This window comes from Vicugna pacos, unplaced genomic scaffold (genome assembly GCF_048564905.1).
Source record: "Vicugna pacos unplaced genomic scaffold, VicPac4 scaffold_21, whole genome shotgun sequence".
NCBI classification, from domain to species: Eukaryota; Metazoa; Chordata; class Mammalia; order Artiodactyla; family Camelidae; genus Vicugna; species Vicugna pacos.
In genome coordinates, this window is record NW_027328742.1 from 22,214,761 (window position 1) to 22,227,831 (window position 13,071).

The 13,071-nt window shown below is 44.7% G+C and overlaps 1 long non-coding RNA gene across 1 annotated transcript in view; it reads right to left on the reverse strand.

The window, feature by feature from the left end:
- The window catches only part of LOC140694290 (uncharacterized), a 354,763-nt gene that overhangs the window by 66,623 nt on the left and 275,069 nt on the right, over positions 1-13,071 (reverse strand). The gene's annotated exons all lie outside the window — the stretch shown is intronic.

Genomic DNA, 13,071 nt, shown 5'->3' on the forward strand with positions numbered 1-13,071 from the left:
GTTGGGTTTTTGTGCCTACCCACATGTATTCACCTGGGGCTCGTGATTTTTTTTTTCACTTGAAACAGCATTTTTATTATTTTAAGGGGATATCCAGGGGGATTAAAGATGTGATGTACAAAATGAAGCCCTTTTAGTAACTCTGTGCATAATCTCAGGGTAGACACTATTCTTCCCCCGTGACACCACAGCCAGAAGACACAAGGGAGATGCTTAGCTCTTCCTGTGGCAAAAACAAAACCAAACAAATCAAAAAAATTAGAAAATCCCATAAAAATTGCTTGAAAGAGAAACCACAACCTGGAAAAAGCATTATTCATAACCCATGGTTGGAGAAAGGTTTCCCATCCCTGTATTCCAAAAATCTTTCAAAACCCAGTGTTCTAAACAGAAACAGAACAGACATGGGCAGTTCCAATGAGAGGTAATGCAGGTGGCCAGTGTGTGTTAGAGATGCTTGACCTCTCAGGTGAGAACACAGGTGGAGGGAAACACTGCAGAGACAGCACCGGTCACCATCACACTGGCGGGTCGTTAGTCAGGTGACAACCAGCCCTGGTGACAATGTAAGCAGGCAGAGGCTCCAGCAGATCCCCTGGAGGGAAGAGTGAATGGACGCTCCTCTTCAGGAGAACAGTGTGCAGGACGCATCAAAGGGCCACAGATGCATCTCTTCCCCAGAAGTTCTGATCCGTACAGTTCATCCCACTAAAACCATTAAACACCTATTCAAAGATGTCTTTCCAAGAGTGTTCATCACAGCATTGGTTGAAACAGTCGGAATTAAAGCAACACTAATGTTGATGGAGAGGGGATGGGGTCCACACGTTCTGGTTCATGTGGATGAATGAATGCTGTGCAGTTGGAAAAGTGGGTGCCTGGTCTCAACCCAACATCAAGGGAGGCCTCAGGGTGGAGGTATGCAGGCCCACCGTCTGCACCCAGGGTCCCATCTGCACGACCACATATGTGTGAAATCAGCATAGATGGAAATTGATCTAATTGCGAGTGTGTGAGGGAAAGAGATGGAGAGAGACATACTGAGAGACACAGAGACTGGGACATAAGCACCAAATCATTCATGACAGTCACTTCTGAGGGTCGAAATTACAAAGCTGTTCTCTTTTAGGCAATATTTCAATTTTTTATACTGTGTCTGTATTACTCTACTAATTCTAAAAGGATTAAAATCCTATGTTAATGTGACCTATTCATTACTCATCTATGGAGTAATTAAAGTACATTAATCCTATTTTTAAAAGAATTTAAAGTCTTCTCAGGACTCAGTTCCATTTCAGCTCAGTGGAAGCAGAGGTTCTCTAGGAGGTCGTGTCTCTTCTGAATCAGCATCCAATACAGGTGAGCAAGAAGTACCCGACTTGGACACTGAAGACTACAATAGATGAGAGAGTCTGTTGAGAGAAATTAAGACCTAAATTCAAAGAGAATAATCCCATATTCATGGAGCAGAAGGCTTCATTCTACTAAGATGACAAAGGTCCATGAATAGATCTAAGGATTCAAAGAATGCCTACCCAAATCCCAGGTGGTATTTTGCAGGAATTGACAATCAATCTAAAATTCACGTGGAAAATCCAGGGGGTCAGAATACATGAGTGAATCTTGAAAAAGAAGAACAAAGTTCGAGGAATGGAAAGTCAGATGGAACCCACGGTTAATACAAAACCTCTTTAAGCTGAAGATAACTGAGATTCAAAAGATGCAGAAGAAAACCTGTCATGGAAGCCAATTCTCTCCTTTCCCTTTTCCCTATTAAGTTAGGTTGATAAAAAAGCCTTTAACTTTCACCATTTAACATGGTAGGTACTTTTCTGGTTGGCTCCTGCGTGTGTATAAATAAAACGTTTCTCTCGTTCATCTCCTCTTTACTTCTGTGGGCTCTTTGGGAGGGACTCTGGATTATGGGGACCTGCTCTTTTCTCACCTTCTTTAGTGACATCTTTTGTCCATGGTGAAGTTCTTAAAAAAAAAGAAAAGTCTCATTGGTTTTGGGTCAGATTTGGAACATGTATACCTTTGGAGACCCCCTGGAGGAACAAGGGGGTTCAATACTGCCTGGAGAATTCACTTGTCAAAATGCCTAACAAGACGCTATTTGCAAGGTTTTTTTTTTTTAAAGATTCTTACCCTAAAACAAATCCCCTATCTAAACCTCTTGGATGATCAAATATAAAGAAAAAAGGAGAATCATGCCTGGCCTAAGAACACTTGCTTAACAAAACGGAAGGACAGAATCAGTTTCAGAGCAAAAATTAAAGTGCATTTATACCATCAACCCTCCCACCCTTTTGTACACTGTCCTCATGTAATCTGCCAGATGGCCCCCTGGAGAAGGCCCTTTGCCCGGAACTCGTGCTCATTTTCAGAGCTCGGCCAAGCAGGAGGTTGGTCCCCAGGGCCTGAGAGGGGATATGTGTGAAATCTTCTCTGCTGAGACCCAGCGGACTGAAGGGAACTGTGTTCTCTGAGGGAGAGAGAGCACACCGAGCCTCTGTGGAGGCATCTCTGAGATCCTCCCAAAGGCACACATCTCTAAATCTGGACACGGGGATTTTTGATTGGCATCTTAGTTGGAAATCTCCTCCTGGATAGAAAGAAGCAGATTCAAGATGTTGCAATTGGATGGGCAGGTCGGCCTCTCGAATTAGTCGATGAGGAGGACACGCAATTCTCTGCAGAAGTAGGAACACCCACCCTGCTCTGCTGACGTCATGTACAGAGAAACAGAGACGCGACTCTAGGGGGAATTTAAAACCCACCAACCTTTCTTACCGACGTCAACGTCCCCACTTTATTCTCCTGTCAGGTCTCTGCACAAAAACTGTGGCTCATCCCCAAATATCACATACCCATCACCCTGTACCACTCTGTGTCTGTGTCCAACTCAAGCACTAAGGCCTGTGACCGTTACTGTTAAATCGTGTCCCCCTTTCAGCCCGTCTCCCGCCATCATCCCAGCTCAACCTCGTTGTCTCTCTCCAGGTCAGCAGCACTCTTCCCACTGGCTTTCCATCAGCTTACCTTGCCCTGCTTCCGTTGTTTAGTCCCTATATGTTACCCACAGCGTTCTTATTAAAGTATGAATCAGATCATGTCTTTCCGCTTTGCAAAATACTGTCGTGATTTTCCATTATATTCAGAAGGATATCCAGAGTCCCTACCAAGGCCCCGTGTGATCCGGGCCCTCACCCATCTCTGCAGCCTCAGCTCTCACCGTTCTGCTCCAGCCCATCTTCACCGCCCCGATGGTCCCCACCAGGACAGCTGTGTTTGTAACTCCAAGTCTCGTACTTACACTTCTCCCGGCCTGGGAGGCTTTTCTTGTCTGTTACCTACGTGGCTTATTCTTTTGCTTCACTCAGGACTTTGTTCAAATTATTTTACCATCAGAGAGGACTTATCTGACCACATTATTTAAATAGCATGCACATATTTCCTATTCAATCATTTTCTCTCCTAATATGTTTTATGTTTCTTTGTGGCAATTATTAGTACTTGGCAGTAAGTAATATATTTATTTGCTTACTGGTTTATTGTCTGTCTTTCTTACTAGACCTATATTCATGGAATCACAAATAAATGTTTTAAGCAGTAACTTTCAAACCACCTTTAAATGAATTCTTTTATAAGTTGAGAATTTCAGAGGTTTCCACGGGTTGCTTAGGGGAAAAAAGAGAAAGGATTCAGGTTGAACTAGGTTATTAAGGACCTGGGAGTTGGTTATTTATTTTATTCATAGTAGTGTGTACCTGTTAATCCCAAACTCCTAATCTAGCAAAAGACCGATCTGATTACTATGCATAAAATGTTTTTTTCCTTTTAAGGTTGGATTGTTTGAGATCTCTTTTCTTCTTTGTTCTTTTTCTTTTCTTAAAAAAGAATTTTTCTTATTATTTTTTTACGTTGAGGTTCTGGGAATTGAACCCAGCACATATACTACCCCTTGAACTATACCCTCCCCTCCAAAGACAACTATTTTTATACTTTGACAATACCATACTGAATTAAGAATTTTTTACTCCATTATCCCTTCAGAGAGTTTATAACTGAGGGAGAGAGTCAGAGGAAGCCCTGGGCCAACCCTTCCTTCTCAGCGGTTCACTACACAGCAGAGGAGCTTGGCTGTCTCCAGACCCAGCTCACCTTTCTGCTCTGAGGGCCGACTGAGGCCACTTCTCTAAACAGCGGAATGTTAGAAGCAGCAGAAAGCCAACTAGTGGGCAACAATGACAAAACTGACCCACCTGCAGTTGGACATCATCTGCTCTGAAATGAATCTCTTAAAGCTCTTCTTCCTATTAGTGGATGGTTTTCAAATATATTCCCAAGGAGTTGACTCTCACTCTATTTTTCTGGATTTCTTGGGCCTTCTATGACTTTAACTGCAGGCTTCATTTTCTACACAATGTCTGCATTGAAGCCAGGCAGAAAACGTGAAAAGACCCTGCAGGCCATGGCTGAGGCCTCCGGTCAAAGCATCCTTGTTGTGCAGAGCCTACGTTCATGGGAACATTTTCATGACTGCTGCAATTAGTTTTCATCCAAGTGTCCCACCGAAAATGTTTCTAGATGGAAGGTGGCCTGACGCAGATGAGCAGTGGGGATGTGGGATGCAGATGGCAGACAGACTGGAAGGAGAGACGGGAAATATTTCCTCAGGCTTCAGTTTGGGAGATTTCTGATTTCCATATGGACATTAAACTGGGTCAGGCTGAAGCGCCATTTGCTCTAAGACTGGGTGATGTACACATATCCTTACAACTTCTGAAAAATATGTTGAAGTTGGACATGACAGCCTAGGGGACAGACAGCTTAGAGTGACACGTTCCAGGATGCCTATGATCTCGGGCTCAAAAAGAGGAAAAGAATACACATATCTTGCCTGTGTAGTTCTATGTGAAATTATTTTGACCCTTGCCGGATGGTGTAAGATCAGAGTTCATGTAGTCCTTCTTACGTCGCAAAGACGACAATTCTTTTTGATGAGTCAGCAGACTGTTTCCGATGGCCCGGGGTCTGTGCCAGACATTAGCTGTCTAGACAAATACCACACAGCCCCCCATCCCTCAAGGAGATCACAGTGTGTCGTGGAAGAGACAAATTTAAATAGGTTTTCAAAACAATGTGTTAAGACTCACTTGGCTTCATATATATTGCATGTTCAGAGGGACTCTTGCACTGACTGGGGCAGGGTTCTAGAAGGTAGGGGAGGTGTCAGAGAGGAAATGCTTTCTGCACTGACATCTGAAGGATTCCAGCAAATCTCTAGACCAGGAGAGTGCGTGGTGGGGACGGGATTCTCGGCAGCTTCTGTGTCTCGTGCAGACCCCTGGTCATGTCTAAGCGCACTTTGCACTTAGGGAAGGAAGGTCAGTGAGGCTAGAGGCTGTGGGGAACTAACGGAAGCTGAGGCTGAAAAAAAGCAGCAACGAGGTGATGAGAAGGTGTGACGTTAAATCAAGGAGCGTGGACTTCCTCACACACGCAGCGGGGAATTCTTTGGGGTTTTAAGGAGGAGAGTGACACAGATTAGTCATATTAAAAGTGAGCAAAGTGGGTTGTTCACTCTAAAGAACAGCACTGGGGAGACTAGCAAGGGGTGGGAATTAATGCACTGGGAAGCAAGAAGCAGGGACTTAGTTGGGGGACATTAAAGAATAGAATTGTAGTACTGACGGGGGCGAGGGAGTAGAAAAGTAAAGGAAAACTCCCAGATGTATGTCACGGAAAACAGATGGGATAGTGATGCCATTGTTTGAAGAAGTAAACCTAGTTCTGAGCGAGTATAAATTCAAACACACAGAGTTTGAGATGTTTATGGGCTAATGAAGTAGGAATGTCTACTTGTCAATTATAAGTATATTTCTTGGACTGAAATGAAATGCCCTTGCTGGAAAAGATTTGACAGTTAATCAGTGGACAGAGAGAAGTTAAAGCCACGGGAATAAATGCCACCCACTGACAGTTTATCAAAGAAAAGGGAAGGTGGGCACTTCTGGTTCAGAGAATATGGCAGACCAGAATCTTGAAGACCCACTAACTAAAGACACATAAAATCGTAGTATACAATGCCGCCAAACTTTTTTTTTTTTACAGTCACCTTTATAGTGGTATGATTCCTTTATAGTAAATTACACATATTTCACATGTACTATTTGATGAATTTGATAGATGTCTACACCCAGGAAACCATCACCACAATCAAGAAAGCTAACATTTTCATAACTCCCCAAGAGGGACACTTTTCCAATTCCCATATTGTTCCCTTCCCATCCCCTTCTCTCCCTAGTAACCGTAAGTTTGCTTCTCTATATCTGTGGGTCTGTTTCTCTTTTGTATTTAAGTTCATTTGTGTCTTTTTCTAGATCCCACATATAAGTGATATCATATGGCATTTTTCTCTTTTTCTGGCTTACTTCACTTAGAATGACTATCTCTACCTTCATCCATGTTGCTGCAAATGGCATTATTTTGTTCTCTTTAATGGCTGGGTTGTATTCCTTTGTATAAATATACTACTACATCTTTATCCAGTCAACTGTCGATGGTTACTTGCGTTGTTGCCATGTCCTGGCTATTATAAATAGTGCTGCTGTGAGCATTGAGGTGCATATGGCTTTTTGAATTAGAGTTTTCTTCTGACATATGTCCAGGAGTGAGAAGGCTGGATCATGAGTTAAGTCTATTTTCAGTTTTTAAAGGAAATTCCACACTGTCTTCTCTAGTGACAATGCAGCCTGTTTTGTGGAAGCAGAGCCATGCTCAGAAAGTAATGGGTATTTCTAGCGGCCAGACATGAAGCACAGTGAGTGTGGCCTGTTGAAGAATCAGAGGGCAGTCTGCCAGGGCTGGAGTAGAGTGACAAGGGAAGTGTGGTACAGGTAGGATTCAGACCACGTGGGGACCTGACAGGCTGGGATAAGGAGCCTGGAATTCCAGTCATCCCTTGGTAACCATGGGGCACTGGTTCCAGGACTCCCCCCCTGACGTCAACATCCATGGATGCTGACGCCTCTTGTATAAAATGGCATAGGACTTGCATGGAATTTATGTGCACACTCCCATGTACTTTATATATATATATACAAACATTTTTTATTGAGTTATAGTCATTTAACAATGTTACATCAAATTCCAGCTTAGAGCACAATTTTTCAGTTATACATGAATACAGATGTACATTCATTGTCATATTCTCTTTTGCTGTGTTCTCCTGTGTACTTTAAATCATCTCTAGTTTACTCACGGTATCTAATACAACATGAATGCTATGTAAGTAGTTGTCAGTGTATGGCAAATTCAAGTATTGATTTTAGAAACTTTCTGTTTTTTTCAAGAATATTCTCAAACAACAGTTGAATTTACTGGATAGTAACTGGATACTAGTTACGGAGAACCCCCAAGCTCTTCCTTTCCACCTCCTAAATTTCCACTGCAAGCACTGAAGGGGTCCAAACATGGAAGAGCGCCATCTACCTGCTGGAAACGCTGAGGAATTCCTTCAGCTTATGTAGCGCAGGAGAGAAGGTATAGGGACAACTAGTGGGAAAGCAGGGCCTGCCTGGAGAAGAAGGAGGAAGGACCACATTGGAAGCCAGCTCGTACCCTTACTGGAGCTAGCTGATAGCCGTGAGGGATGCCGAGGAACTGAAGACACGTCACGTGGGGGGCAACCCTGGCCACCATGTTCAGGGTTCGCATAGCTGGGACCCAGTTTGCAAGATCAAAATAAGGGTGGAGAGGGGCTGCCTCAGTACCGGGATCCTGACAACGGCCACAGCGCCATGACCCCAGCTAATGCGGCTTCCCTTGTAAGCCAGAAAAAGGAAACTCTGAGCCAAGATATTGCAGATTCCACCGCAGCCACACGGGTAACTAGATCTCTAAGCTGACAAATGAAACCACCAGAAACAGGAATCTTTCCTTTTCTCTTCATTTGGACCTTTGGACAGGGAGCCACACATCTCTGAAGGGAACCATTTTTAATCCAATAGAGAGCTCACTTTTTCAGGAATAAGCATGGAGAAAAAGAGTGGGGTGATGGTTTAAAGTGAAGGTCAAAGCGGAATCCCATCTGAGAAATGGTAAAAACATGCATCTCAATGAATCCGAGTTATGGCGAAAAGAAGGAGGAAGGTTAAGGAAATCTCTATCCACCAGACAAGACTAGCCAGTCATAAAAAGACAGCACTTTAAATCAAGAAACCTTTTTTTTTTTTGGTGATAAAAAAATGTCATATTTTAAAACAAGGCTTGGGCCATCAACAACAAGCTCAGAGTTGTTGAGGAGGAGAACATAAAGCTGCATATAGACATGAAAGTGTTCCAACTCCACTGCTCGAAAAAACTTAGCCAATCATGTGTCCAGGTGATTTGAAAATCCCGTTAAGTAAATAACTCAAAAGTGGGAAAGACATGGTATTAAATAGTGGTAGTGAGCAATGAAATCCAAGAAGTTTATACCTATATTTTCATTGTTAATATAACAAACTGAAAGCAACTGTCTAAAAAGTAGTAACCGGAGGACACATACACACACACACACACACACACACACAATCTGGAACAGCAGAGAGGTAAAATATGCTAAATTTATCATTATTGAGGATCAGGATCTAATAGATTATTTCATTTTTGATAGTGGTATAGGAATACTGGTCCAATTACATATAAAGTTATGAACTTAGAGATGATTTATAAAAATTTAGAGAGAATTTTCATTAAAAGGCAATATAGCTTCCAAATCATTGAAGAGAAAATTATCAATAAAAAAATTAATCAATCCAGCTAATATGGAGTAACAGAGACCATATTTATCATCCTAAAATAAACCACTAATGCATATAATATATGAAGCAATGATTTTTAAGAGAGGTGAAAACGATCATCCACTAGGACCCTGTCCTGCCACCCCCATAACAAGGCTGCTAGGCCTCCTACTGCCATCATCAAGAATGTCCACCAAGAGGCGACATTTCCTTCCTCTGCTCCTACTGCAGAGCCAGTCCTGAGCAGTCCTTTCCCAAGTTTTGGCAGGCAGCTCCCAGAAGTGCTCTCATGGGCCTTGGTCCGTTTTGGCCACCAGCAATGGGATCAAGGATGAGCAGTAAGCCTCCTTACTCATCCAAGACCTAGGAACCTATCTGATTTCTGAGCAGGGCGTCACTCTTGTCTGCTGTCTGGTACTCTCCGCCCGGCTTCCCGAGTCCCCGGCTTGGGCAGCCTGCACGCTGGCCACAGCCCATCAGAATCTGTTCTCCCGCCAAGAGGCCACGTGTGATCGTGAGCAGGCCTCTGGAGCAGCGTGGCTTGGACTGCGTCCTGGCCCTGGGAGCGCGAGCTCCATGACCTTGGTTGAGTCAGTTAGCATCTCTAAGCTAACTTTCCTCATCAGTAAAATGAAGACATATCAATATGGAAAAAAAAAATCAGAATCGGAGGGGAATAAATTTCTGGTGACTGAAGATTTTTTTTTATTTTGAATTATACAGCGAAAGACATCATACAAATTTTACTACTTCAGAATTCTCAGGGACATCTTCTACTGTTAAAACTAATGCATGCACGTACACACAAACACACGTGCAGACACACTGACTCTGCTCCACATTCTTCCCTAAACACACACGTACATGGACTCATGTACCACACACACACCTACCATACACACAACCACACACGTCCTCAGGCGCACACACATAGCATACTCACTACCACATACATCACCAGGTGCACGCGTGCACAGCCACACACACACTCACAGTCATGTACCACACAATTCCCCAGGTGCGTATGTGCGCACACACACGTCATACACACCTTTGGCGTTATTCTAAATCAATTTACAATTGAGGGTCTCAGTGTCCATCGTTTTATCCACTCAGAAGAACCTGACTTCGGAGCGTGAAGCAGGAGCCCCTCCTCTCTGGAGACGGTCTTTGCCACTTACAGTCTCAGTAGAGCCAACATAACTGCTCTGGACCTTTGGAAGTGCAGGGCCAGAGCATACCTGGGAGCTCACATCCTATATATATAAACATTTTAATTGCAGGAGGTTCTAAGGTCCTGCCTTTACAAATATACATTCATTATAAGGGGGAAGGCCAGGTTCAAAATTAAAATTCCCAGACTCAGGGAGTCCTGCAAAGAAAGTGAGCGTCTGGGGAGAGCTGATTCTCAGTCTCTGATCACTAGCCTGACCCATTTCTTCCCAATGCTGGGTCCATCCCTTGCCACAAGGGGCCTTGGATGTGCACAGGGGGACAGTCAGATTTCACGTCCGGGCTCTGCTCATACCCTCCATGCAAACAGTTGCCCTTTGGCCTCTCTGTGAATCCTGGGAATCTGAACTCCGGGGAGAGACGGTGCAGGCACTAGAAATGGGTCAGGGGCTGCTGAGGCAGGGCATTCGGGGTCCTGGTTTTCTAGAGCATGGGATGGAGCCAATGACCATGTCCCCTTGGCCCTGTTGACTCCACACGATGGAGGGCGTGGCCAGAGGATGTGTCAGGGCCAGGGGGACCCTCTGCAGTGCTGGACCCAGGGCAGCGGGCCACCTTGCCAGGGTCTAAGGTGAGAAGCCCTAAGGAAAGATCTGAGGAGGCTTTAAGGTATCCTCATTCCCATTAATTAAAAAAAAACTTACCACAGGCGTGCATGGGAAGGGTTTTGTTATAACAAGGGAAGGCACTTGCCAAGGTCTGGCCATAGAGGGCTGGTGGGTTTGCCAGGTTGATGAGGAACCGAGAGGCCGTTAGCCTCCCCTGGGTCTAAACACTGCCTGAATTCCTCAAGGTGACACGTAAATGCAGTGAGACATGGAACCCTCTCAAGTTGTTAAAATATTCATGGTGAGCCATTCAACTCTCTCCTCATGCTTGGCTATGAAAGCACGATAAACACAGGTGGGAATCTCCTCAGCTTGTTGGTTGGTTCATTGTCCATCTGGCGCCCCCTCTTGTAGGAGCCTTTATCACATCACCCAGGGCTGACCCATCTCAGGAATACAGCTGATTTTCCGCAGGTGGCATCACTTGCTGGTGACATGAAGGAGGCATGTTAGCCACCACCCAAACACAAAGGCTTCTCCTGGGAGGAGCCTGCAGACCCCCAGTCCAGCCTCTGCACAATGATGCTCCTCAGTGTCACTCCCGGCTTGCTGCCCTGGCCTCTAATTCTGGCCAGAACCTCGCTGGATTGTCGATAAATGTCACCCATGCACCACGTCTAAGCTTGGGGTCCAGATGTGACCATGGTTCTTATTTTCTTCCGATCGATGGATTGTTTGATCTTCGTGTAATCGTGTCGGCAGGAAGGCCAGTACCGCCCTCTTGAGGCCTCCCCGAGCCACCTCTGTGTATAACTGTCCTAGCGCCCCAGGGAATCGGGTCTGAAGCCTGGCACTCAGACACGAAGATGACAGCTGGAGAGACAGAAATCCACTCCTGCTGTGGCTTCTGCTGAGGCTCGATGTGGCCATGAAAGCGGATCCCACAGGCCCTGACTTCACTTGACTCACTGCAGGGATGCTCCCACGCTGCCCCCTTCCCCAGAGAGACCGGGGGCTTTCTGCTTGTTCCCGAAGGCCCCACCCCCAAGGGGGCACTGGGTCCAGTGGAGCGTCCAGCCTGGTTCCCCCGCCAGCCCTTAGGGCTTTCGTGGGGCCTGGAACATCAACTACCCTCCACTTAGGGGCCCGTTTGTCCTTTCCAGCCAACAGACCTAGGTCATAAGCACTTTAACACACCTGAGGGTGTTTTCCTCACTTCAGGGGCAGTGAGGACTGGGTTTCTTCACACTCCAAGTGCCCCTGGTCTGGATGCAGACAGTCTGGCTCTCCCCCCAGTCCCGCAGGTCCTGGTCACACCTGCTGCTGGTCACTGAGTCTGTGCTGTGTTCTCTTCCAGGATAAGAGGAGCACTCTGCCCCCACCCCGCCCCTAACAGCGGTGGCAGAGTTGGCAGACAGGCAGGTGAGCTGGGGCCTGAGACCATGCCCGCAAATCAGTGCCCCAGAGGCCGCTGGTGACTAGAGGGATCCCGGGGCAGAAGGCAGCATGGGAAGGGAGGAGGAGGAAGGTTCAGGATAAGGAGATGAAAGGGGGAACGGACAGCACTGTGAGGACCTCGACCATAAAAGGGAAGAGAAAAGACAGTGACTGCTGGAGCGGTGTCGGCGTTAAAAATTGCGGGCTTTTTTTTTAAATTTTACTGATTACCAATATAATTGACAGATTTCTTATTTTATTAAAGATTATGTGCCATGTCATATAACAGGATATAGTATGTTATTATTTATTAAATAACACATAATAGAAGATATACTAGCATATTATACTCTGTTTATTTATTAGCAGATTGTATATAATACATGTACAGGTGTTTATATACATAATATATAATTCATGCATCTATATAATATATAACCCATAACAGATAATGTAAGATTATCATTAATATATAATATAACAAGATTACATAACAATAATGATGTAATTTTACCCATTGTATGTCTTGGTTCATGACACATTCTCATCATAGGTGCCTGTCAGAGGTATTTACGTATTAAAATTAATATTATAAGACACAGTTATGAACTTATCACCCAGCATCATAACAGGAATATTGACAGTGACATACTGTGTCCTCTTTCCTTATCCTGCCCTTGGCCTCTTCTCACAGGAAGTAACCAGCATCCTGAATCCTGGCTTACCCTTCTCTTGTGTTATTTTCACACACACAGTATTTAAGATCAGTTAAAACAAATGAACTGCAGGTACATGCAACGAAGTGGATGCATCATACACTCTATGTTAAATTGAAAAAGTAAGCCCTAGAAGGTAGCCTATAGTGTGCTATGCTTTTAACTGTGTATATATATGCCAACTAAACTCACTGAATTAAGAACAACTACAGCTAGAGTCCAGGTGGGAGAGAGACAGATAAAAGGTGAGGTGAGCACATTTGCTGCAGGTGAGCGAGATCCTTTCCAGTAACATGTCATTCTCTCTGAAGCAGGAGGCAAGGCCATCTGCTGGGAGTCAGGGAAGAG